Source organism: Periophthalmus magnuspinnatus, chromosome 24, assembly GCF_009829125.3.
Source record: "Periophthalmus magnuspinnatus isolate fPerMag1 chromosome 24, fPerMag1.2.pri, whole genome shotgun sequence".
In the NCBI taxonomy this organism is placed as follows: domain Eukaryota; kingdom Metazoa; phylum Chordata; class Actinopteri; order Gobiiformes; family Gobiidae; genus Periophthalmus; species Periophthalmus magnuspinnatus.
In genome coordinates this window covers 7,153,956-7,181,945 of record NC_047149.1, presented here as the reverse complement: position 1 = coordinate 7,181,945, position 27,990 = coordinate 7,153,956, and the positions used below count along the sequence as shown (strand labels likewise).

Here is a 27,990-nt window from a genome sequence, read left to right as displayed (position 1 = left end):
CTTGGAGATCATTAACACGTACACGACTGTGCAAACAACCAGCCCTTTTGTATTTATTACACCATGACAAGGTCCCATCCCGGATGCACGTGCCGCTCCCACTGACAAACAGGCCATTCACAGGTTATTGGGGTTGTATATTCTGGTAATGTGGCGAATATCGATCCTGCGCCGTGGGTAAAAAGACGTGGCAATATTCACACGAAAGGTATTAGGTCCCTGAAGGCGGCGGCGTATCTGATTTTTACCATCTTAAACACATCAAGAACAGAAATGGTTTGCAGAATTCCGAAGTTATTCCTCACTTTGCTAACATATCTCCACTCCAGGTTTCGGAGACCGGTCGCAGTAATGCTAACAACATGCGGCATGCTAACGGTGCGCCATCGTTACTTCCTGGTTTGCAGTAGATAAAGCTTTCTCAACCATATCAGCGCCAGACATTTTTGGTTGTTGTTAAAAGGCTCTGAATTAACTTGTTAAGTGAGTACCCACATTGGAAAGTACCCCCTACACCCTGCCATGTTTCAATATAGCTAGCCGCTGTAGTGATTTAGAAAAGCTAATATGGATTTTTTATTTATTTATTTATTTTTTAGTCTCATTTTGAACAATATTTTTGAGTTGAGATTGGTTGTGCTATCAAAGTGGGGCAAAAATCTTTGGGGAATCTATGGGGGAGCATTGACCACTCTAGGGGCCCCCTCAAGCCCCCTCCCTGGCGCCGCCCCTGATCGGTATATTATAAAGCTGAAGGAGAAGGGTTTGGCGCACTGAGGAGTAAGCCGTTCCAATTAGGTATAAATAAATAAATAAATAAACAGCTGCAACCTTTGATGGAGATAGAATGCCAAATGTTTTGCTTAAATAATTAGGAAATATGGAGAAGCACTAGCGGATAAGGAACCTGATCTGAATCCCTGCACGCACGCTTGTATGAAACAAACAAACATCTCCTGGTATGTTTAGCAAAGGTAATAACATTATAAGGTTAGCATGATCTTTAGCTAACTGTATTTACTCTTACAAAGGAGAAGCAAACAGTGACTTAAAGAACTCACGTGTTTTAAAATGAGGGAATGTATTATTAATGGACACTGCAATGGAAAGCCAAAACAAAAAAGAACGTGTCTCTTCTTCTACCCTATGTCTACTGCAGCAGCAAAACCAACCACCTCCTCAACCTCTCCTTCTTTCTTACTTTCTTTCAGCTGCCTCAGTCGTCCAGTAGGTTCATAGTGGTCCATGGGTGTACACTAGTCTATGTGTCTTATTCTTGTTCTGATGCAGCTCAAGATCATTCTAAAGATATTCAGGAAAGGTTTATTTTTGTCCTGTGAATGTGACTTTTTAGCAGGGCCGGTCCAGCCTATAATCAGACTAAGCAGCTGTTTAGGGCCCCGAGGCCAGCAGAGGGCCCCCAAGAGCCCATTCATTTATATTGAAAATAATATACTATAACAAGTTTTATTGGACACAGGGCTTGTGTATTTACAGCAGCCTAAATATCCCTCTAAAACAATTACATTAGTTTTATATCTATAGTAGCAAAATATCTGCTGCTGCTACATTTGTTTTTGAGTCGGGCAGAGGTGAGGGCAGCTCTGTGTTTACACGGGTGAAAGGACCTGATATAATGTAAATGTAAGACCACTGTCGCCAACTGGAACACATTAAAATCCACCAAAAACTTGTCTAGAATTTCAAAAATCTTGACTCCCCCTTTATATGTCTGTGTTCTGTTCTTGTGACTGTTGTAGTTGTGACGTTCTGGATGTTTTCAGTCTGATGTTGCTCATATAAACACAAATACACTGGTCAAGGTGATGAGAGCAGAGTCAGAATGTGTCAAATGTGAATCACCAATAGCTGAGCCTGGATACATCCATTGCCAGGGGCCCCAGAGACAAATTCAGCTTAGGGCCCCCTGAAAGCTAGAATTGTGCCTGCTTTTTAGTACCAATACCTTCCCAGATGAAGATCTAGTTTCAGTCCAAGTTTTCGCATCGATTAGTATCTGACTTTTGATACTTTTGACAACCCTAAGCTGAAGTATTTTCTCCAATGTGTGTTCTGAAAATATAGTTAAAATCTGTAAAAAGGCTTCAAGTCTTTAGAGGAGTAACCGAATTGTTATGATAATTTATTTTTGAATTAAAGTCGTGTTTTTTGGGAAGCAGAGGTTTGACTGGGTAACCGATATTGGCACAACACCGGGACAGCTCGAAATGCATGCTCTTTGTGCGGTCTAGCCACACCTGGACTCATGAAAGGGCCCAATTAAACGCGCCTAATGTGGTTTTGTGGCGTGCCTTTTGTCGGGCTTGAATAATGTTTAGAAAAGGGAAAATTGGAAGAGGATGTGCCGTGTGTCCAATGGTGATATAGCCATGGTGAAAAAAAAAAAAAAAAATCATGGTGATGAATGGTTGAAAAATACTGGAGTAAAATTGGGTTGAGAGATATTTTTGCAAAGAGAATTCAACATTTACACTGGGCTAACTATTAGCCTGACTGCTGCAGGCGTGGTAGTGTTCGAGGCTACTACGGGTGTGGTAACTTTTGGGACTACTGCAGGTGTGGTAATGCTTGGGATTACTGCTGGTGTAGTCGCGTGTGGGACAACTGCAGGCGTGGTAATGTTTCAGAATACTGCAAGCATGGTAGCTTTTGGGACTACTGCAGATGTGGTAGTTTTTTGGGACTACTGCAGAAGTGGTAGCGTTTGGGAGTACTGCAGATGTAGTAGCTGTTAGGGAAATAAATGTTGTACTAAAGTTGCGCAGAGAGGCAGGAGACTCTGGTTGTCTGAGGCAGTTTATTTGCCATCAGTCCGTGACCTGATGACTTGAATACTCAACACTGCCCTTGCTAAGACTACGCAGGTGACGCAAAATACCACAACCACCATTTGTACCATTTGTAGCAGCATTTGGGACTACTACTACTGCTACTACCACTACTACTTATCTACAAATAACTACTACTACTACTAACTACTTACCTACAACTACTACTGCCTACTACTACTACTACTACCACTACTACAAGCTACACTACTACTACTACCAATTGCAACCTACAACTGCTACCACTACTACCAATACACCCACTACAACCACTACTATTACTACTACCGGGCTACTACCACTAGACCGCAACTACTACCACCAGCACTATCCCTACTTCCCCTACTACTACTACTACTACTACTACAAAAACTACTACTAGACTCTGCTATTACTACAACTATAAACTATTACAGTTACTATTGTGCTAGTTAGTGCTACAAACTAGTACCACCTCAATCTACCACTAGTACTACTTTATACTATTGTGTATTGTCCGTTCACACAACACTGATTTGTAGACAAAGACGAGGTAATAATTCAAGTAAAGTGAACAATTATAAAAACGTTTAAAAAAAACCCCAAAAAAACAACAACTTGTAAATGGGAGATATTTTAGAAATCTCTGTTGACAGCGCAATTAGCAATCTAAATATGCCATCTTTGTACAAGTACCAAGCCTCTCCAACAATTACAAGATGACAAGATTAGCATTAACTTTCTTGAGTAAATTTGCACAGCATTTCACAGCTGTTTTCTTATCTAAATTCCAGCAAAATTTTGATTTTTCAATAGGAAATCAAAAAGAACATGACTATTCTGCTTCTGTGTGTGCCCAGTAGACGCTTTAAATTGGCCTGACTCGACTTTATGCTAATTTTGTTAGCAATGCTGTCAGCGTTTTCATCAGCCATTCATTATGTTTGAATATAAACCGCACAGACCGCTACAGCTAGCCAAACTCAATTAGCATTGTTTTGACATAAGCTAAAGTATTGACGCAAAGATGCTATGACAGGGTTAGCATTGCATCATATAGCGTGCTATATTAGCGTCTCGGTTTTTTTGTTTGTTGTCTTTTGCTTTGAGACAGTATTTTTCAAGAACTGTCAAACTGTATCTATATTAGCCTGCCAGGTATAAGACGTAATGTTAATTAGCTTTGACCTAGTTTGAGCAGAACGAGGGTGTTGTGTACATTTCAATTACTGACAAGAGATTGCTTTTGCACGCTGTTTCAAAATAATAATAATAACAAAAATCCCATATAAAAATGCATTAATCCATTTTAATTTAAGTTGGGCCACAAAATGTCTTTTTTTAAACAAATAATTTTGCCTTAAGGTGTCAAAATTTTCACTTTTCCAGCCCGCACATTGGACTTACACTTATACTCTCTTTTTCATGAGTGCCCTGTTCAAAATACAAAACAATACAAAACAAAAAAGTATCCAAAGTCAATTTAAAGCATTAAAACAGATGCAGGTATGTGTATAAAAGTTTGTTGCCAGATTATTAAAATGTGACTGTGGAACCAAAGTATCCAATTTTGCTTGTCCTTGAAATATATTCCATTTTTCTGAAGCAAAACAGGTAAAAGCCCTTTTTTCTCAGTCTCAGTTCTGGTGCGGCTAGTTCTTAGACTAATGCAAACATGTGATCTTGTAGTAAATGCTCCTGTATCGATGATTAACAACCAGGTGAAGTATTGAGCGAGTCTGTGAAGTAGTCCCTTATAAATACATTCATACAGTGTTGTTCTCTTCTAACAGACAGCGATGGCCAACCTACTTTTCTGCCTTCAAATTAGAGAAATTAGCGATTTATGTGGACAAACCTATAGCGAAAACTGCATTTCTTCCGTGTTCATATATCTGTTTCCCCATCTCCACCTCATCAGCAGAATCACCAGCCTCTTCAGCCTCTCCATCTCTTCCTTCTTTCCCCTTGAATCATACTTTCCATAACAAAACCACCATTATCTCCCTTCAGATTCTGATGTCCCTGATGTCAACTTTATTTATTTTATTATGCAACACACCTCGTGCATTTGTAGGACTGAATCCCTTTCATTTTGTCAGTATTGTTACTTTGAAAATATCTGGTTTTAACTCCAGGAGTGTTAACATATAATACAAGAAGCCCATGTATTTCAGAACATGTTTGTAGACGTCTAAACTATAGGTATAAAAGTTTTCCAAGACATACACAAGATATTTTGTTGTTGGCGACTTGATAATTGCGCCATCTACCCAAGACACACAGGCAGGTTGTATTTTATTTTTTTTATTATTCATCTTTTGAGTATCAGTTTTGTCAGTATGGATGGTATTCTGTTTTTTTTTTTACTTCTATACTTCTATTAACTTCTTCTTCTTAACTAACTTCTTCTACTAACACATATTTAGTTCACCATGTTTCCTTTTATTGTTTTGAAAAATGCTTTATTTGCCAAAAACGTGTCAACATATTTCATAAGTTTAATTTTCGTTTTTGATGCTGTGAGTCTCCCCTCCCTTTGCTCTCCGCTTTAAGTCACTCCCCCTTCAGAGCACCATCACATTATTGGTTGCATTCCACTAATGAAACTATTATATTGCACCAGGTTTGTGAAGTTGTAGTCTACAGTTTTGTATCATATTTTTGTATATTTATGGAGAATTGTGGTGTGCGTAGGATTATGGGTGGAGCATGGGCCTGGGCAAGATCACTAGATTACTGAAACACACGTGGATGACATATAAAACCTCTCCAGGCACGTTTTTGATGTTATGACATGGTTGGCAGCATCACACCCCGTCTTGAAATCCCTCCTGTTTGAGATGCCTTTTTAAATGCCGTTTTATCAAAAATCTGAACTTGTTTTCTCCCATGCTTCTTTAAACAGCTTTGGTATCTAAATAAATCATTCTATTTTGTCCATAGCGCTGTGCTCACATTAGCGGTCCAGACTAGGGCTTTTCCCTGACAGGTTGGGAGCACAGACCCATGTGCTGCAGCTCTAGGTGGACCTGAGGTAATGGGTCCCTGGAGACGTAAGAATGTTTGGCAAACCATTTCAACCTTTGGCAATTGAACTAGCAACCTCGCGTTAAAACCTTGCCGTCACCTTACATCGCTCATGGCAACAAAGGACTGAGAACCGTTGTCAAGGATACGCGAGGTTAGAATCACAGTACAGGAGGCTTGTTATCTGCCCACGTGAAATGGTTTAATTCCCGTTTCTACGACAGTCTCTCAGTTTTGTTTAAAGCTCCTATGTCATGCTTTGTTGCGGGGTTTAAAAAGATATTTTCTGCACATTTGCACATTTTGGTGTTTTAAAATAGGGAACACTTGGATTAGGTGTCAAATAAGGCTGTAAGATTAAACTAAATCAAATCGAAATGGCTATTTGAATGGACGAAATTAGCAAGTACCATAATTTCCTAGTAAAAGGACAGATATCAGAGCAAAAAATACTCAAGTAAAAGTAAAAGTATCACATGAAAAATCTATTTACGTAAAAGTATTTAAGTACCTGTTTAAAAATGTACTTAAAGAGTAAAAAGTAAAAGTATTTTGCGCATACTTTAAGGTCTTATAAAGCTTCAAATGCAGTGATTTTGATAAAGATTTCTGTTTTTGTTGACTTTTTTTTTTGCTGTTTTGTATATTTTTGTTTGTTCAAATTATGATCATGTTAAAAAATAAACCCTCCAGCCTACTTTTACTTTTCAGTCCAGTAAAAAATGTAGTGGAGTAGAAAGTACAGATACTACTCTATAATGTAATGCAGTAAAAGTAAAAAGTATCCATTCTAAAATCTAGTTAAGTACAGTCCTTTACAACATTTATTTTGTTACGTCCCACCATTGTCAGACAACAAGTAGTCTTATTCTGCATTAAAAAAAAACAACTACTAACCCTGTAGTTTTGATGTGTACAAACATATTCTGAAATACATATAATTCTTGTATTACTTTGTCAGTTCTTCTGGACGTGTTTAAAATGTGAACTTTGAACAGAATCCAGTTGTACCATAATTCTGTCTGTCCATGTTCCCAGTAGAACCTCGAGACCAGCAGACCAGATGATTTTAGATGTTCCGAGGACCCGGCTAAAAACTCGAGGGGACCGGGCTTTTGCTGTAGCTTGTCCCAGACTCTGGAACAATCCTCCTCTGTGAATTAGAACAACCTGATCTTTAATATTTTAAAATCTTTGTTGGAAACTCATTTGTTTGCACTGGATTTTAACATGAGCTGAGCGGGACTCTTGTATTGTATTGTTTTATTGTGTTTTTGTATGTTCTGTTTTATAAGATTCCACTTTACATTACCTTGACATAAGTTGCAAATCTAATCGCAGTCATTATGCTTGTCAGAAAAGTCAAAATCTTTATTTTTTCCCCCCAAATGACTCACCCCTTGTGTAAAATGATCCTAACTGGCCGTGGCGGGGAGTGAATCCATTGACAAATTAGCAAATTAGCAGCACGGTTATCCTCGGCATGACGCTACAGATACATGTTTATTAGTGAAGGCCATGTAAGCACCCCGCCAATACTCAAATCGAAATCACAATTTGAACTGTTGCATTTGTAAGGTGGAAATAATTTCATTTCAGTAATAAAATGACCAAAGCCAGAGCCAACACTTTCAAACTCAACTTACATGGATGGAAAAAGTGTGTTTAATCGAGGCATTGGTGCAGGTAAATGGAGTGACAACAAAAAAAAAAAATCAAGGTCTTTAGTCCTTAATGAAGAACAAAACATATCAAGGCTAAAAGCTCCATAGTTGTAAAATATAGTGCTTTTAAATGTAACATACTGGGTGCATTTATATGACCTGTAAAAACCAGATGAGTAATAGGCTCACCCAATAATTAGAAGTGATTTTTTGGTGTGTGGTTAAAGCAGACACATTGTGCTTGCGTCATGGATCGTTACGTTATAATCTGCACATTTTAAATTGCAATATTCATCTAAAACGACTTAATAAAAGAACAGGTCCGCTGACTTCTGCGTTACAAAACTGCGGCGCCCAGTAAACGTCTTTACAACAAAGAGCCGTGTAGCTGTCGGCGCCTCCTACACCTGGTGATGTGTCAGTTAGTCAATGGATTTTTAGAGTAATTGTTATATTTTGAAGTACATTAAAGTGGAACTGAAAACTAAATCCACTTTTTTTCGCTACTAAACCGTGTATATGGTGTTTTAATAGCATTATCTACTGTTCCTAATGCTTTTTTTTTTTTGGTAATGTTAGTGCAAACTAGATACATTTGCAGATATTTGGTCAAAAACGGCCATCAAAAAATCTAAGTGTGTGCTTCTGTAAATCCAAGTAGTTGGTGACATCACTCAAGACTGCCCTGATTACAGCCAGGTGTTTCTGATTACAAACACCTGACTGTGATTGGTCTAACAGGTATCCACACTTCAAACTCCGCCCCTGCACTGTTCCTCATATGTCCAGACTCCGCCCCTCCTCCCCCCTCAGTCTTCTTTCGTCCTCTAGGTACTCCCCAGTTTAGCAGCTCTATCTGAAATGCAGTTGTGGGCGGAGTTAAGCTGTTTAGTCTCAGAGAACTTTAAATTTTCAGTATTTCCTCTTTAATTTTTTATCTTTGTCACATTTGTTTGCCCTTTTTTGCATCATTTTCCTTGCCAAAATCTGCACAATCGGAAACTCCAGAAATCAGATGACCTTATTTTTCCTACGCATGCAAACATAAAGCTGCAAAATAATAATTAATACTAACACTATTTTTTTTGTGTGTTGGATTTCTGCCCTGTACCTTCCCCGCAGACAAACAGCTCCATTTGCGGTGTCAGATGAGCTAGCTAGCATGGTAAATATGTATGTTTTGGACAGTGAATGGCGTCTTGGCAGAGCAGAGGTGTGCGCTGAGGAGATGCTAGGTGCGCGCTATGCTAGGTGAGTGGAATGTAAACGAAGGCACTGCAGCACACGGGGCCCGCTGGGACACACCTACCCCTGGCTGCTCCTGCTCGCACTGTCCGGCATCATAACCCGTGCTCCCAGACACCGGGATACTACCCACAATGCATCACGGCTAGCAACGTAATCCGCAAGGTTAATGGACGGAATTAAAGAGGATGTTAGTATGCTAGTGATGGGCAATACCACAGATTTTGGTTTCGATAAGATACCAAGTAATATAGCAAGTATATAGCAAGTATCACGATATTGATCCAATACTGATACGCCCATGAGTCCAGTAGACACCAGACACCAGAATACTGCCCACAATGCATCACTGCTAGCAACATTATCTGCAAGGCTAGCTGACGCAATAAAAGAGGACGTATGAATGCTAGTGATGGCAGATACCAGTGATGTTTGATATTGATCCGCTACGATACACCCATTAGTTTTGTATAAAGTTTTGTGCTCCTGCTCGCACGGTCTGGCAACATAACCCATGCTCCAAACACCCACATACTACCCACAATGCTTTACTGCTAGCAACGTAATCTGCAAGGCTAATGGACGTAATTAAAGAGAATGTACGCTAGGGATGGGCAATACCAGTGATTTTACCTTGGTGCACAGAAGTTTAGCTTGAACTGATCTACAAATGAAAGATTTTTAAGACTAGTGTAATAATATTAACAATTTATATATATATATATAAAAAAAACAAAAAAACTTGTATACAAAAATTGTATTTTAAAACAGCAATTTGGGGGAAATTTTATTTAATTTATTTATTATTATTATTTTTAATTATATTTTCTATACCTCAGGCAGTATTGATAAATCGATATTTTGGTATTAATCCATCTGTCAGTTAATGTATCGACCCGTTAGCATCATGTTACTATAACCATAGCCATGCAGCTAATTTGCGATTATGAAAATGCTTCAGTAAAATACTAAAAGTTATCTCTGTGGAGCAAAAGCTAAACTGAAGTATGATTACAGAGGGCCTCTTCTATTTAGTTTCCTCTTGTTTATTCAAATTTTATGGTGTTGATTTTGGACAGGCAAACCAGGGACAATGGCGCCATATGTCTGGAATAAATGGGAGTAAACCTTTAACTTTATAACCAGGATGAACTACAAAAATACAATTTGGAATTTCATATTTTGACATCTACATATTGGTGGAAATCACAATATTTGGCTGATGTATTATTGGGGTGTAGGTACATTTATAACGCACATTACCAGTTCAGATTTGTTTGAGTAGTTGGGTCAAACAGTCACGGGTTTCACCTTTGTGTTTATAGGCAAGGACTTTTCACCATTCAAAAGATGCAATATTTTGTTTTTAATTGTTAATTGCTATGACAACAGCCCTAATTTTAAATCACTCTGAGATATGCCTCACTGTAATTGAATTAAAATATGAAACACTATATGAATGAACACTACTAGCAATCGATCGCATTGGCTGCAATATTTGAAGTAACCTATGATTTTGTCCGCAAACAACAAAATATACCTTATAAAACCATAAACCATGTAAAGAAGTGGACTAAGGGAGTGTGAATGCACCGTTGGTTTAGCAGGGGGTACTTGGCAACACTGTCAGTCAAACCTGTTGCTATGCTATCGGGAGTGACCTCGGGGAAAGAAGGCGCCTCACTGGTCTGTTATTAATGTTCATATCTTCATTCATGGACACAATACTGAACTAAAACCACCTGGATCATGTAGTGTGGATTTATACGAACATTTTCAGGTTAGCCATGTCCATTTATATTTACAGTCTATGGTACAAACATGTTCTGAAATGTGATTCTTGTATTATTGCAATGCCTGCCAGAAAAATAGCAATTTGATATTTTTGTCAAACTGTTCAGTTCTTATTGTCAAATCCGTGGATAGCAGGATGAGGGCCTCTTATGTTAAAAAGATAAGAAATGTCTCAAAATGATCAACTTCATTACCATCTTAATTATTATGCAACAGACCAAGAGCGTAACATTTGATTTGAATATTTACAGTTCATAAACACCCCAATTAGAGAAGCTTGAATTCTTCTCGTTTATAACAGTCTGAACACATATCAATTGCTTTAACATGCGGGGTTATTCTTCCGAAAATGTCATCCTCAAAATTCAATTAAAACAAAACAACAAGTTGCTGATTTTGCTTAATACAAACATAAGAGTAAATGGGAAGCAAGACAAGAAGATCAGTACATAAAGATACACCGTGGGACTTTTCTGGCAGCGGTCCACAACCTACGAGTCACCATGGAGATCTTGCATTGCCAGGAATGTTCCAGAATATAGCACTAAACTTATACATCTCCACAGAAAGACCACCGGGCCAAGTTACAGGTCAGAACTGCGGAGAAGCGACCCCAATCTTAATAAAAATGGATGTTTTCAATGTCTTTTTGAACACACTTTTAAATGAATAAATGCAATATAGATATGCTCAATGCCATACTGTGGAACATTTCAGATAAAACAAAACAACAAGTTGCTGATTTCACTTAATACAAATGTAAAAAAAGATTAAATTGGTACAAATAGAAGCAAAACAATAAGATCAGGACATAAACACGCACTATGGAACTTTTCTGGTAGGGGTCCACAACCCAGTAGTCTCCACAGAGATCTTCCATTTCCTGGAATGTTTCTCAATATAGCACTAAACTTATACATCTCTACAGAGACACCACCAGGCCAAGTTACAAGTCAGATCTGCGGAGAAACGACCCCACTCATATGTTTTCAATGCAGCACACCAGTAATTGAATGAAGGTAATATAGATATGCTTAATGCCATACCGTGGAACATTTCAGATAAAGGAATAACATCTCTACAGACACAAGCGGGTGGCGGACTTCACGTATCGCACCTTTAAATCAAACCTGAAATTGAAACTTGTTACGTGGAATAGAGACATTGCGTTTGCTAGTATTACAATAACAATCCATCAAAGCTAGCAACCATTTGAAAGCCATCCTCCGCCATATTTCTTTGCCGGAGGGAAAGTTCGATGCTCTAATCCAATCTCACGACAAATGATCCGATTACCCACGCCGCTGATTAACTGCTTCCTCAATACTTCGTGCACCTCACGCTTTCGCTAGCCCTCCTCCGCCCTCCCCCTCTTTCTCTAACCCGATGTCCGAGCGCTAACGTTAGCTTGTGTGTCATTGACTTGATGCATAGTGCTTCGCTAGTGCATCGCCGCGGAAACGGGGACAAGATGGCTGAATCACCCATTAGGGCCAAATTAGAGACATCCTTCCGCCATCATCGAGAACCCCCTACGGCAATACCACGCAGTCAAAACTATTACGCAAAAAAACACGAATTCTCTTCTTCAAATAACATTAGACGCCAACAATGCTAGCGCCTCAGGGATTATAAATATCTTAAGTGTACCCCCCCACCACAAACACGCACCCCCAATTTGACAAATAAGGTTAGAATGAGGGGACGTGTTTGGGAAATGCTACATCAATGTCAATGGGGTTTTTCGCTAGCTAGCCAGAGGGCATAGCTAATGGTCGCGACAAGCCACAAGATGAAAGCTAGTGGTGGGAGACAGAGAGGGCAGTGTGGAGGGGGCTATTATCCAAGAAAAACAAGTACCAGAAAAGAAAAAAAAAGCATGTTGTGATTACAGATGGCCTTTTGTTGGAAAGCGGCAGTATTCTGAGCTTTATGTGAATTTTTATGGTTGTTGGTTTTGGACTTTGGACAGGCGAGCCAGGGATAAAGTTGATTCACGCGGCGCAGTTCTGGGGCTGTCAGTGGTGAATGGGACTAAATAGCTTTCTTTATGACAAGGGTAAACTATACAAGAAAATCGCAAAGACATTTTTAATGAAATATTCTGACATGTTTACATAAAGGGCAATGTGTATTATGACCATACTGACTGATACTTATAGCAATGCAAACATGATGACAGTTTTGTGGCAGAGTAGTTAGCACTTTTGCTTTACAGAACTTGAGGGGGGTTGGTCTGGAGATGTTACCCATTGTTGGTGTTATTCCATTTGAGCTAATGTGTATTTATCTCTATTAATCTATATAATATAACACACAAATTAATCCCCATGACATAACTAAGCTACTTTTCTAAGGAGGTAACTAACTCGTGTATCATATTACAGGTAAGTAGTGATGGTACAGGTGACTATATTTTTTTATAGTAACTTCACCAAGACTTTTCATTTGAAGAAGTAATCAAGCTTGAATAGTTTTATATCAGTCTTAATCTATATCAGACCACATGGTGACTTGAAATGAATTACTTTATTTGCTTGTACGCTCTCCTCTTACAGTTTTAAAAAAGGTATTACAGATATTGCCAGAGTCTTAACCTGCAAATAGAGGACACGTACAAGTTTGTCTCATTCTCAGTTTATGGACAGGCTTCATGTGAAAGCTCAGAACCTCCAGAATTCACTGACTGAGCTGCAGAGGCTGCACTAGCACTGAGCAGAGAGAGTCATTTTAGATTTAAAGCAACAGGATTTCAGCGTTAAAACTGGCAACCCAGATGAGAGACTCATGTGAGGCTCATTTTGCTTTCTCATCGGTTAATTGTGTCGAGAACCAAAATGTTAAATCAAACCATAAACAACTTGTCCATCATGTTCACTGTTTTTGAAAAGAGTAAATCAGTTGTGATGAGTAAAAGCTATATTTGATCTGTTGGATCATGTTCATGGAAATTAAAATCTTATAAACAACATCTTACACACAGTTCCTTTAATCATAATCATTTGGTACACTTTCTTTAGTCTCAAAATCAAGTTTCAGCATTTCAACTAGCTACTCTGCCACTGTACCATCTATATCCTGCCAAATTCATGCTGGATCAATTTTGCCAACAACCATTTCCAAATCCTCTTGCTCTAGCTTGTACCAATGTTTTGGACCACAGGCGTACAGCAGAGTGTGGGCTGATAATGGAGGCTCGTGCTGCTCAAATGGATGTGGATTGATAAACAAGTGTCCTGCGTGAGGTCCAATTGGTCCCCAACAACCCCATTTAGTCCCGGGGGAAAGAAACAAACACCATACAACCAATTTCAACCGTGCAAACCCAAATAACCAGTGCATAGAGGTGCCAAAAGCCAAAAGTCAGATGCTGAAACTAGTATCAAAACAAGATACTCATTTGAGCAAGTTTTGAGTGTAAAAAGTCACATTCACCGCACCAAAATTAATATTTCTAGAATAGCTTTAGAATGATCTTGAGCTGTATCCACATAGGCTCCAGTTCACTTTCTATTGAAAAAACGTTGCTCCTCTCTCTGTAACTACTGTTGTCAGGCTCGTGATTCTGACATTAAAATGTTGGTCTTAACCCGCTCTATATGATCCAGGTATTTTTATTTGTCTATTTTGTCTGTAATTCAAGATATGAACATTAAAAACAGCCAAATCAGGTTCTTCTTTTCCTGAGGTTGTTCTTGTTAGCGTTAGCAACAGGTTTGATTGAGTAGCTACGTGCCTGCTCCCTGCTAAACCAGCGGTGCGGGTGGGAAGGGTTGTTATTTTCAACACCCTCATTCCCGATTGGTTCTTTGGTTGCTATGATACTTGGGGTCAGAATTCCAAATATGGAACTTGGCTCCAAATTGGCCCCTATAACCGCTGGCCTCGATAAGTTTCATTTGGCTGGAGTCGAACGCTATGGGTGACGTCACACTCACTTAGTCCACTTCTTTATACAATCTGTGGCTGTATTAGAATCAGAATCAGTATCGGAATTGAGTCTATTCCTCGAGCATGAAATTTTTGTATCGTGACACCACCAGCAGAGCACACCAGCAGAGTGCTCCAATGTTTTCATATGTGGTCCCTTGCTACCCGATGCCAACAACCGTCTCCTAGCAACACAATACCCTGCCGCCTGCAGAGAAGTGGAGATTATTATTTCATTCCAACTTTCACATTTTCTGAAGAGGGATGAAAAAAATAACAGGCAAAATGCAGATTTGTGATTTCAAGTTTTACAAAAAAATCAAATAAAAATAGCAAATGGCAATGCGCCGCTCTTCACGGATACAAGCCCCCCGTCGCATCTGAAGAACGGCATCATGGGTATTTTTAGGGCAGCTGTTCAAATCCGAAGAGTATAATTAGCAGATGCGGCGCACACCAGCCAAGTGCGTGATACAATTAGCATAGAAGGCTAGAACAAGATGCATCCGCGCAATTCTGTTTGGGCAAAGACATTATCAAACACATTATGAAAACTGCTTTATGACAAGAAGAAACATGCAAAAGATGATTGTTAATTACGTCACAGCAAAGTTATTCTAGTCTGGGATAAGATGTGAGCAGGGTGGGCGATATTGACGAAAATGTATATGTTGATTAGGCTTGTCCAAAGTATCAAAAATCAGATACTAATTGATACCAGGGGCGGCGCCATGCCTCGATTGGCAAGTGCAACCCTATAGCTCCCCCAAAGGTTTTTGCCCCATTTTCACAGCACATCCAATTTCGACTACACATTTTTAAAGGGCAACCACAGAGGCTTTATAATAAGACTATAATTTAGGTTTTATAAATAGGTTTTATAAATCTCTACAGGGGCTAACTACATTTAAACTTAAGCATGGTAGGGGCTCCATCATTAAAACGCTCTCAATTAACTTTATAAGTGACCGTCCACGTTGAAAACCTCAGCACGCCAACCAAAGATGTCTGGCATCGCCCATGACTGATACTGAAGCTACTATCGCAACTAGATACTCATTTGAGGAATTGAAGAAGTCACAGTCACAGGACAGAAATGAACCTTTCCTGGATATCTTTAGAATGATCTTGAGCTGCATCAGAACAAATATAAGACACAAAGACTAGTATACACACATGGAACATACCTGCTGTTTTTTTTTTTTTATTAACATTGTAGTATTGAGTTTGTTTGAAGTATTGAGTCAATTCCTTAGTATAGAAATAGAGTTTGAGTTTTTTGTATAGTGACATATCCTTCTATGTTATGGTATCACACAAAACGTGAATGGAGACTAAAATTAAAGGTGATTTATGTAATTTGCTCACATTCACATTTGCTTCTACCCATGGAAATGTTTTTTTGCTTTCCCTAGAATGTTCCACAGTATGGCATTAACCGCATCCATTATCTCTATGGGGACAAGTGAATTACAGATCAGCTGATGTGTAAATGAAAAATGTATGATTGATATGTTTAATGCCATGCTGTGGAACATTTCAGACAAAGCAGTAACATCTCCATGGAACCAAGATGATGGCAGTGCTTCCACCAGAAGTTACTTAATTTGATTTAAAAATTAAATTGTTTAGAAATCACTTTTCACCCTAATTTGACAGATGAAATTGCAAATTGGTTCATTTTAATAAGCTTTTAATAATGTATATAGACGTTATCCAACTTTATCTTTAAATGAAATATATACAACTTTTACTTCAATGTTTTTATACTTTCACTTTGAATTTTGAAAATGTTCAGGACGGATCAGAATTTGACAAATAATATGTTGCTGTTCAAGCAAAAAGTCAGTCTCGGGGTTTTGTGTCATGGTATTACAGAAGTTACTTTTACCTATTTGTCAAAAGTAGAATTGTGAGGTTCACTGTCCTCAGAAGGGAAATGCCAAATTAATAAAAAAAAATATATATATTAATAATAATGATACAAAAAACGTAATCATGTTTTTTAATGATGAAAAATGAGAACCGTTGTCATAGCAATCGAGAGTTTAAGACACTACGTAAATCTGGAGGAGAGTCCATGACTTTCTCGTCTCCATGGAGATGTTATTACTTAATTTGAATATTTCACAGCATGGTATTAAAGGATCTTGCATTTATTCAAACTCAAGAAGTTTTATTACAAAAATAACAACAACAAAAAACAACTAATGGCATCACCTGCTTGTCTCTGAGATAGACCAGCTTATTGCCATACTGTGGAACATTCCGGACAAAGCAATAACATCTCCTTGGAGAAAAGAAAGTCACGGACTCTCCTTCAGAGTTACGCAGTGTTTTAAAGTCTCGCCTGCTACGACAACGGTTCTCACTTTTCATCAATCGAAAACCCATAAATACACTCACTTTTCAATATAAAATTACATTCTACAAATATTTTATTACAACTAAATTAGTTCCAATGTTTTAAATGGACTTAACATGACCTCAACCTCCTTCTGCTCGTCTCCAGCGAACCACACCTCTAATTACCCAGAAGCCTTATTTATACAAGCCTATCCCGACAACACTGCCTATCTCTGCTCTTTTTTACCTTTCAACCAGAAAACCGTACCATCTACAGAGAAAAAAGGATGACGGGGAAGGGGTGTCTTGAATCGGCCGGTCTAACTGCTTGAGACAGAGCCCCCACCCAGCCTCCACTTCAATTCAAATCATCAATAAATATCTTTATCATATACCATTGTTGTGGCGCGGCCCTTGCTCATGAAACTCAGTCCATTCTATTTTATTCGCCATTTCCGCAAACTTTACCCGTCTCTTACGCCCACCATCCTCCACAATCCTCCATGTAAGCCTGTGCATCTTTACTGTCTGGAGACTGAGAAGCCCCCCTCTGTAATATATTTACTCAGTCTGGACCACAAAGGCCCTCTGTGCTGCCACTGTCAACACGCAGCTAATGTATCCTCCACTTCACATTAGCATTAGCATCCTCGCCAATTCATTTCAATATCTCTGTGCCTTCTTACAAATCAAAGCCGGCGTTCACAAACACGTCCTTTCACTGTACGATGAATTGCTGTGGGGACGCTGTTAACCAGAACGACAGCGGAGCGTAAATGCAGCCTATACAACTGCGTTACTCACATGACATAATTGCGAGTTATAAAGGCGATAATAATGGGGTCCGTGCGTTCAAAGCTTTGGAATGTTGTGACATAGAGCGAATAGGAAGAGCAAATAAACATGAATGACTGTTATTAACTAATGTGGGATTAAGTCATGGAGCGTGGGAACACAACACTCATATCCCGGAGTTACGATTAATTATATTTATTTGGAATTGTTTGGATAATTATCGACTCGCTTGTAAGTTATGTTGAGACAAATCTCAAAATAGCTATTATTTCTAACCACGTTCTTGTTTAGCATCATTTGTCTGTTACTGCCAGCCATGACGCTATACTTTTTCATCTTAAATGTCCTGTATTACACAAAATTGACTCTTGTGAGCTTTAAGTCATGTTATAATGCTGTTACCGCATCAAAAATATACCGGAGTTGTGTTTTGTTTCATTCACACATGTTTGAGAAAGTCTGGTTTATCAGTCTGTCTATATCTCGAAAGCTGAAAATGCTCCGTTCCACCTTGTGATGTCATGCAGTGGTAGTTTTCAATTTAACAGCTACTTTTTTACCTTTAGTTCAGTAACGATGTGCAATTCCAGAGGTTAAATGATCCAAATGATGCTAGTGAAGGTGTGTGGAGTTTAAAAACACTGTGGAGCACTTCCTGTATCACCACATGACATCACAAGGTGGACTGCAGTGTTTTTCGTTTCAAAAAAGAACCCAAATATGCAGAATCTGTCAATTAAACGTGTGAGAATGAAACAAATCACAACTCCACTCCACAACTCACACTCATTTATATATACAGTCCATGGGAATGCCACATGGACACACAGAGAATGGGCAGTGCCAAAGAAATATCAGTATTACTAACTATATTCTTTTTTTTCCTCGTTAGCAGCCATATTTGTTTTGATACGGACAGACCACCACGTCTCTGATTGGCTGATCCACCTGTCAAATGACCAGATTCACTCATCTTCATAAGTAAGTATTCTAAATACTAGATAAGCCTGCTGACGTTCCAAGATTTTTCCCATAGACTTTTTGTAAACGCTGGTACTTCACATATTAAAAACTTAAATTTGACTAAATGTCTTTGTACCTTTGCAGTTCATAAAATTTGCAAATTATTATATCTGTTATGAATCTCTTTCCCCATTCTTCCTGTCATTTCAGCCATTTATACAAAAAAAAGATGAATGTAATTTATCTGCATAAAATAAAACATAATTTCTCCCTGCATTTCCTGAGTTTCTTATAAAGTATCAAGTTTGAATTTTGATTAAAATGAAAATCATTGCTCATTTCAGATACAGAAAAATATTATGCCGATGGCCTTCTAACATAATTTACATTTTAAATTTACTCCTGAATGTTTCCACGATCTCGCAATCTTTTTAATTTCAAATCCTTCCGAGCTTCGTCAGTCAAACTCACTGTACCATGCACTGTGCCAACCAGCAAAACAGAGCGAGCATTATCACCCGCCCTCGCAGTCTGAGAAAATCAATAGCATTTTAGCTCACACAGCAGTCCACCCCAAAACACCAGTAGCATGCATTTATTACGAGCCAGAAACACCCTTTGTGTATTGAGTTCGGCTAAGCTAGCTTGTATCTGCTAAGTGTCCGAATACGCCACTTCTCGCAAAATATTTATCCTGGCTCAATGAGACAAGAGTTACGGACTGCTAAATAGCTTCTGATGCTAAATGGTGATTACTGCTACCTCGGGCTGCATAATGAACTTGTTAGCATGCCTAGCCTTCTGGAATACATCGCGGTGTTGTGACATGCTAACAAGGCTAAACAAGGCTTGTTAGCTCAAAAGTTGTGATCGCATTGTAGAAGCTTGACTGAAGTGAAAATCTTAAAGAGTGAACGGTCGATACACCTAGAAAAGGTGATATATGTACTTCTATGAAATGTTCCGAAATAGGGCATTAAACTGCAGGCATTCAATCACGAGCGACGCATTTATTCAGTTACAGCTATTGCTAAAAATACCCAGAAAAACAAGTATTCTCACGGTAAACGGGCTTGCCTCTCCGCACATCTGACCTGTAACGTGGCCTTGTGTCATCATCTTCTCTGTGGAGGTAAATTTAAACCATACTGTGGAACATTCCAAGCGAAACAACAACATATTTAACAGTACAAGCAGATGGCGGGAATTCCACTAGAAAAGTTCCATAGCGGCTCTTTAATCTTGGGTAATTTTGTGTTAGTGTTTGGGTGCGCTAACAAGCTATATTGATCTTGTTGTGTTTGATGTGCTTTCAAATCACGGAGTTTAATAATTCCACTTTTTCATGACGTAGCAACAAAATCATTTCAGTTAAGAAACGGTAATTTTGCTGTAACCTTCTCCCGCAGCAGCAGAACATCTACCTCCTCAGCCTGTCTTTAATATCAGTCGCTAGCACTGCATTGCTAACAGCTACACACGCCAGGATCTAAGCACCAAAGTCTTTACAACAGCGATCTGGACATAGCCTCTACTACAGAATCATTAGCTACACAATTTGTAACTTTGTAAGACATTCATAATATTGCGACAACATAAAAGTGCAATCTATTGATCTTTATTTAACCACAAAAGTCTCGCTGAGTTTTGGCATGTTATTAGAGAAACCGGAGCACCTGGAGCAAAACCTACCCAGGAACAGGGAGAATATGCAAACTCCACACAGAAACACCCAGCGCCGCCCTGGAATCGAACCCAGGACCTTGTTGCTGTGAGAGCGACACTTACCAATATTCCAGTTTCCCTTTTGCCTTGTAGACGGTCCTCACAGGCCTATAGCATGATTTCCAAAACGTTTTAGTCCAATCTTGACCCCCTTATGAAACAACTTGGAGCGTCAGGCAATCTGAAAAACAAAAACAAACAAAAAAAATAGTAAATTAAGTTACAATCATTTACAATTAGGCAACAAAATTGGTGGGTAGAAGGCCTGGTTTTGGCTGGAGAATCTTGGAATGCCACTAGAGTCAACACAATTAGCATGAATTTGAATATTTGGCTTATAAACTTTCCAGTGCTTCATAAAAACATATTTTTTCATGTAATGTTTGCCAAATTTACAAAACCTATTTTATTACTCCCCATTGCACGTCTAAAATAATGAATAGGTTTTGGAAATGAGCTTGGTAGACCTGTCAAATCTTAACAAAATTCCAGTTGAAGTCCCTGTACCCGATTTTTTCCATGTATTTTAGTACAGATATATTGCAAAAACAGCTCTTTAGGTCAAAAAAAAGTTTGCTGCGTGCTGTCTGCATCTAATTATGAATTGTTTTATTGTCCGATAACTGGGATTAGCATGCTAGCTGTTGTTATTCTGGTCTCTAAATTTGTCTTTGTTTGTATCTATGTATCTATCTGCTTATAAAGACATCATGGTGAATAATTAGTTAGTGAGGAATAACTCTGAACCACTACAAACTGTTTAAAATGAAATTATTCTGCTTTTCAACTTTTTAAATAAAGATGCAGCCTTTTACGATACCGATACACCAATACCGGTGTAGGGCACTTATTTCCTTAACACACATATAACTTATTATACAAGAGATCCAATTGTGTTATGTAACTGTTCCTTCAAATAACTACAGAACAGCTTTGTAGGAATAAAAGCTCAAATATTATGGGATGTTCTAGTCTAAATTCAGTGAGTAAATAGACTTTTTACATCTAGGCCTGTCACGATAAACACTATATTGACTTATCGTTCAATACATGATAAACGGAACAACATAAACGGAATTTTTTTTGGGGGGGGGTTTGATATTTATCGTGGGGACTTTTTCTTTGCAGTACTGGGTTATTTTTGTTTTTTTTTCTGTTTGCAATATAATGAGATTTGAGCTGCAGAAGGCTAAAGGTAATTACTGAAGTGTTGTATTCTGCCATTTGCTTATTTCTGTATGTGTGTGTTTTTTTGGTGGATAATTCTGCTTTATTATTTGGTTTCAATATTATCGTTTATCGTCTAGATCAGGGGTGTCAAACACATTTTCAGCGAGGGCCACATCAGCAAAATGGCTGCTCTCAAAGGGCCAGATGTAAAATAAATCTAACTACTTTTTTAACTTGTTAATTCACTGTTTCTGTATTTATTACTTATTCAAGTTACAAATGTTGCATATGCATTTGCCTAAATGTAAAAATATGGCTGTGTAACTGCGTATCTCCTGGTAAAATCACTTTTTAAGACATCATACCTTTTAATTTACCCTGTCGAGGGCCACATAAAATGATGTGGAGGGCCACATTTGGCTCGCAGGCCTTGAGTTTGACACATGTGGTCTAGATTTACTTCAGCAATATATCACACCTCAAAATGTGTTACCGTGACAGGCCTATTCACATACAATTAAAAGCCCAACCAGGATATCGGCTTAACAGATATCATGGAAACTGATGCCCCATCCAGCATTTTTTTTTTCATTATCAACGCTGAAATTCAGTGCAAGTGTCGTATTGGTCCATCCCTATTTTCAAAACAAAATAAGATACAGAGCCTTCAGTGTTTTTTTTCTGCATCTTCACTGATTTCAGAGAATTTCCTCAATAGATCCAAATGTTGTCGTGTAGCTGTCAAACACTGTTGCTGTGTCCTTGAGCAGTACACCTCACTCATTCTGACTATATGAAATACCACGCCAAATACCAAGAAACATCGTTAGGCAGTATTGAGGTAAAAAATGTGACAGAAACTGAAGTTGCACATTTCAAGCTACCATGAAACTGTAGATTGACAGGAGGAAAATTCTTTGTAGTGGAAGCAAATGAGGCAGCAGCTCGGCACCAACGCAAAGACAGAATAAAATATGATTTTTCTCACAAGGAAAAATAAATTGACTTGACAATGTTGTAATTAGCCTGCATGGGACATGGGGAAGCGATATCTTTTAATTGGTTACACATTCACATAGACAGTATTTTATAGCTTACAACAGGTTTAATTCAAACGTTTAGTTAAATTAGGCTAAAAGCAAAAGCTGCCGAGAGCTAGCAGCTAAGTTACATCTTGGTTTAGACATTTTGAGTCGTGAAAGAATCAGTTTGATGAAGATGACATTGAAAACAGGGAGGATTTCTGGATTACCACCTGGTGACATCACAAGGTGGAACTCAGCTTTTTAGTGTTGCAACATATGTAAATGAAACAGCATTAGAATATGAGCAGAGACATAAGGCAGACATGGGTTTTGATGCTAACGCTAACAGTAACTCTCTATAAAACAAGTCTGTTTCCCTATAGCTGTAGCGTTAGCCAAAAAAAAGCAAACTATGAATTGTCAAGAGGGTTTTGGCTAGTATAGAGAGAGAATTTCGCATCTATAAATGTTTATGAGTGAAGCTAACTTGAGGCACTGTTCTGTCTGAAGTTCTGTTACTCAAGTTAATCGACGATAATCAGTTTTATTTTATTGCAATCTGATCATAAAGAACCGACTCAGCTGGAACTACAACAGGTCAGCTGATTTTGTACCATTTAACAAGTCCCTCTCTCAAATAACATTTAATTCACAAGCTAGCTAACATTAGCCAACTGCTCAAAACTCAAAATTACATAAAAAAAACAAAAACAGATTTATAACTGATATTTTGCCAGTTCATTCAAGTTTCCTTTGGAGTTTGCAGTGGTCCAAAGTTACTCCTCACTTATCTTATGCTTAGTATGCTAACGCGCACTTCCTGATTGTCTGCCAATAATGTGATTTCTGATTAGATATAGACCGTACACACCGGAGTTGTTTTGACCTCAAGAGCTGCTTATATGATGTCTGTACTGGGGCAAATTTAGCTCAAATACATGAAAAAAAAATCACGTACAGGGCATTTAATATACGTTTAGATGTGTTCACGTGGCGACGGATGTCAAAACCGATTAGCACGATACAGTAGGCCGCCTTTAACATCATCAGATCCGAAAACATAGCTACACACAGCCCAATTTCCTGCTGGTTTGAAATACCAAGAGCAGTTCAAGGTTAGGTAACCCCCAGCCAGCAATCTCCCTCATTCTTTTAAGGCAAATCCATCGAAAATACAAGATCTATTTATCTAGCATTTGAGTCAATCACGGCCCCAAACACGCTAACAACGCGCGCACACAGCTTCTGATTGCACAGAGAGGGGCGTTTGGGAGGTAAACATTTGAATGACAGAACAAACACGAGGAAAAGACTCTGCCGGCTCTGTGATTGAGGAGACAATTTAGACACTAGCTCCAGTCTGCTGCAGAGAGGGGCTCAAACAGGCTCGGAAAAAGCTAAAAAAGAGCTAAGCTAGAGAGGCTGAAGCAGAGAGGAAATTATAGGCAATGGATTAGCAGTGTGACTTCCGCGAACGAGTCGGCTCTTTGGGTTCCTTAATGTGAAATGTTGGATCTGGTAGACCTCTCACAATAACACATTTTTAAGTTCCATATATTACTGGAGAAAATACAGACGGTACTGCAATAAATACATAGTTGAATGCAACACTTAGTACTTAGTATTTTCCGGAGTATAAGTTGCACCAGCCAAAAAATGCATAATAATGAAGAAGTATAAGTCGCACTTCACTAGAATCATCTAGATCACCAGATGTGGACCTGGACAAAAGGTAAAACATGTTAACTTGAAAACTACCGTGTCATGACATCACAAGGTGGAACAGACCATTTTGAGCTGTGAATGAAACAAAACACAACTCCAGGTGTGTTTTTCAGGAGGTAACAAGATTCTAACATGGCTTAAAGCTCACAAGAGTCAATTTTGTGTAATAGAAGACATTTAAATTGAATCGTAGAACAGGAAAAATAACTAAAAGTCACCCACTAGTACAAAGAAAAAGACCCCATGATAAATATTGACCCTAAAAAAATAGTGTTCCATCTGTTATGTATTGAATGATAAGTCGATGAAGTAATTAATGTGACAGGCTGAAGAAACGGATCTCATTTTGTAAAAGAACCAAATCTTTTTCTTTCCAATTTTTCTGCATTTTTATACTGATCAACGCTGAGCCAACACAAGAATCAGAACAGAAGCAGAGCGAGCCGTACTAGTGAGAGCGTTTTAAAATCATTATTATTATTACTATAGAAGTGGAACTATGAGGAAACTCCCACTCTCAGTTTGAACCATTTTAAACACATCTGAGCCTTGGACACTTCTCTCTGTCATTAGTTGGTTGTTAAAATTTGTTCTCACTTTGGCTTCTGTCACATAAATAAATATAAAAAGAGCCAGACTTTTGAACAGCTCTTTGAAAGGAATGGATTCAAAAGATTCGGATCCCATAAAAGTCCCATCACTATAAAGTTCCCATCACTAAAAAGCAGGGCAAAGAAAATCGCTTTTCACAACTTTTAAAAGCCACTGGGAGTTTTGCCGTCAAAGTAGTGCTCAGAATAACTAGTATGCTAACAGTGCACTACAATATATCTATACTGGGGCAAATACATGAATACAGGTCTTTTAACAACAAGTTGCCCTAATTATACCAAATCATAAGGAAGCAGGTGGCAACAAAGACATAGTGGTTAAGCATTTGCCCACCAACAGGAGGGTAGCCAGTTCAAAAGTTTGTGAACGTTCTATAGACCTTGATGAGTGATTCAAAGTGTTCAAAATCTTCTATATTTTATGAGACAATCAGGTGGTGGACCCTATACAAGAAAAGTTGCATAGTGTATTGTAATCGCCCGGATAGCAACCTTAGCAGATTTGACAAGGAACAAAGCAGAGCTGAGACGAACAGATCCACGTGCATGTATTTCCAACACCAACAAATACTTACACTGCAGCCAAGGTAAGTTTCAGCAAATACAATAATGCTGCTAAGAGTTATCTCTAACAAAACAGTGTAAATCTTTATTCAGTGTTATGTCTGTTATTAAAATAGAGCTTTACATTACTTTATCAGCATCAACTGTGGAAAACAAAACAAGATACAAAAAGCTAAAACATTTGGACATCCCTTCTCCTCAGTACACAGTTGTCTGCCCTGGAACCTTCTTAAGGTGCTCCAGATCCCTGGGGACTCATTTGGCCGGAACACCTAAGATGGCCGACAACATGAGTAAGTAAAAATGCAAACGATTCAATTACAATCAATTAGCCGATGCACTTATTCCTGTGTTTTGTTACAGAACATCCCAAACTTCTTTAAGTACTGACATTTTTTACCTGCTAGCGTTAAGTATAGGCTCATGTAATGGACTAGCTACATTACATGCACGTCTAAAGCCCCAGTATGTAACTTTTGGCCAGAAAAAAATAAAAGCATGTTTGTTTGTTTTTTTGTTTTTATTCGGTCGTTTTCTTTGCACTGAAAAACATCAAAACAAATGCGTCCTTGCTGGGAGCGGGCTTGCATCTCCACAAACCTGACTAGTATGTGGCTTGGAAGAGCGCCTCATCCTGCTTGTTTCCATGGAAATGTTGTTCCTTTGGCTATAATAGTCCACAAGAGTTTGTTGAAGTACAGTTATAAGTTTGTACTGCAGTAGAATTAAGCAGGTGACGTGCTACCTCGAGAAAGTTCCATACTGTAGCTTTTAAGTAACCCAGACTAAACCATAATAATTAGTACGGCAAGCAAAATTAAAAAAAGAAGAACTGATTTAGTGGTGTGTAGTAGCTGTAAGTAGTGGTAAAAAACAGTGGATGTGGTAGTTATCTAAGTAGAGATATTTGCACTACAAAGTAACAGCATCAAAGACAGCGCCCATCAACTTGGCGCGCATAAGGATAATCGTGATATCAGTTAATGGTTATTTGGCAGTTTAGGGCCATAAGCAATGTACCCGGGCCATTCGGAGCATTAGCATAGCGTGTTAGCATGCGCACCTGGAGAGGGCGAGCTCTATTAGCGACGCGCTGACAGCTAAAGAGGCTGTTTCTCTGGGAGTGGAGCGTTTAATGGAACAGCTGGGCGACGTGTGGGCGCGGTGATGGCTGTGCGTGTCGAGAGCCACAATATAACCTCCAAAACAACCTGTGCTAAAGTGCATTTAAGACCCAGCTTGGAATTTGGATCACTGTGGCTTCATTGATAAAGGTTAGCTTAGGTTGTTTTGTTTTTTTTGGTAGGTGTCGTTGGTTGCTATGGGCGATAATTAGTTTTTGTAAGGGATGTTTTATGTGCTTTTCATATCAAAGTCCAAATGTTGTTATTATTCAAGCTTTTTAATTACCTTTAGGGCACCAAGGGCTGGTAGTTCATGCTTTCTAAAACATTTTATAACAAGTGCTGTTGGAATTCTATATAGGCTGTAAACTTAATTTGAAATAAAGTACAAACAAACTGAACCTGGGTTGCCAGCAAAGACTGTATAAAGAAGTGGACTAAGTGAGTCTGTCATCACCCATAATATTTGGCTCCAGTCAAATGAAGCTCATAGAGACTAACAGTTATAGCGGTGAATTTGGAGTGGAGATCCATATTTGGAGTTGCGACAGCGAGTATCATAGCAACCAAAGAGCCAATCCGGAGCGCAGCTGTTGAAGGTAACGCTCTTTCCCACCTGCACCACTGGTTTAACAGAGAGTGAGCTCTTTGCAACGCTGACAATCAAACGCTAGTGGGAGCGACCTCGGGGAAAGAAGGCAGCTGATTTGTCTCTTATTAATGTTCATATCAGACACAATAGCAAAATATAAACACCAGGATCATGCTGAGTGGGTTAAACATTTTAAGACCAAAATGAGTTACAGAGAGAGGGGTGACAGTTTTTCTCAATTTATGGACAGGCCTTGTAAAAACTCAGAACCTCCGGAATTCACTCACTGAGCTGCAGAGGCTGCACTAGCACTGATTCATGATTGTCTGCAGGTGCTGGGGTTTAGATAATGATCATTCAGATCAGAGAGAGACATTTTAGGTTTAAAACAACTGGTTTTCAGCATTGAAACAGGCAACACAAATGAGAGACACGTGCGAGGCTCATTCTGTTTTCTGATTGGACAATCGTCTTGAACCAAAACACCAAATTATAACATGAATAACCTTTCCATCATGTCCAGTGTTTTTGTAATTAAGAATAAGTCAGCATTACAATTGTTATCAGCAAAAGATACATTTGATTTGAACATATCTGGGAATTTAAAATGAAAATCTTAACTCAACTAGGTAAACCATTTGTAGCCTATTGCACAAAGGGATTTTTTTTTTAGTTTGCAGTTTTAATCAAACAAAAACTGAAATGCAGTGAAGACCGAAGGCTTTTCAATGGAAAACATTTAGGAATGACTTTTTGCTAATCAGAAGCAAACTTTCTGGCACACTGTCCATTATCCCATGCCTTCTTCTGCCCCCACCCTGAGCACCCATCATCTGAGCAGCACCCATTAGCACCCACG

General features: G+C 38.6%; 1 protein-coding gene across 1 annotated transcript in view; it reads right to left on the bottom strand.

Annotated features, from left to right (window-relative positions):
- Positions 1-27,990, bottom strand: part of fut8b (fucosyltransferase 8b (alpha (1,6) fucosyltransferase)) — a 234,379-nt gene that overhangs the window by 145,116 nt on the left and 61,273 nt on the right. Inside the window, exon 3 of the mRNA XM_033990801.2 lies at positions 20,384-20,501. The gene's annotated coding sequence lies outside the window, so the exon portion shown is untranslated. The remainder of the gene's footprint in view (positions 1-20,383; positions 20,502-27,990) is intronic.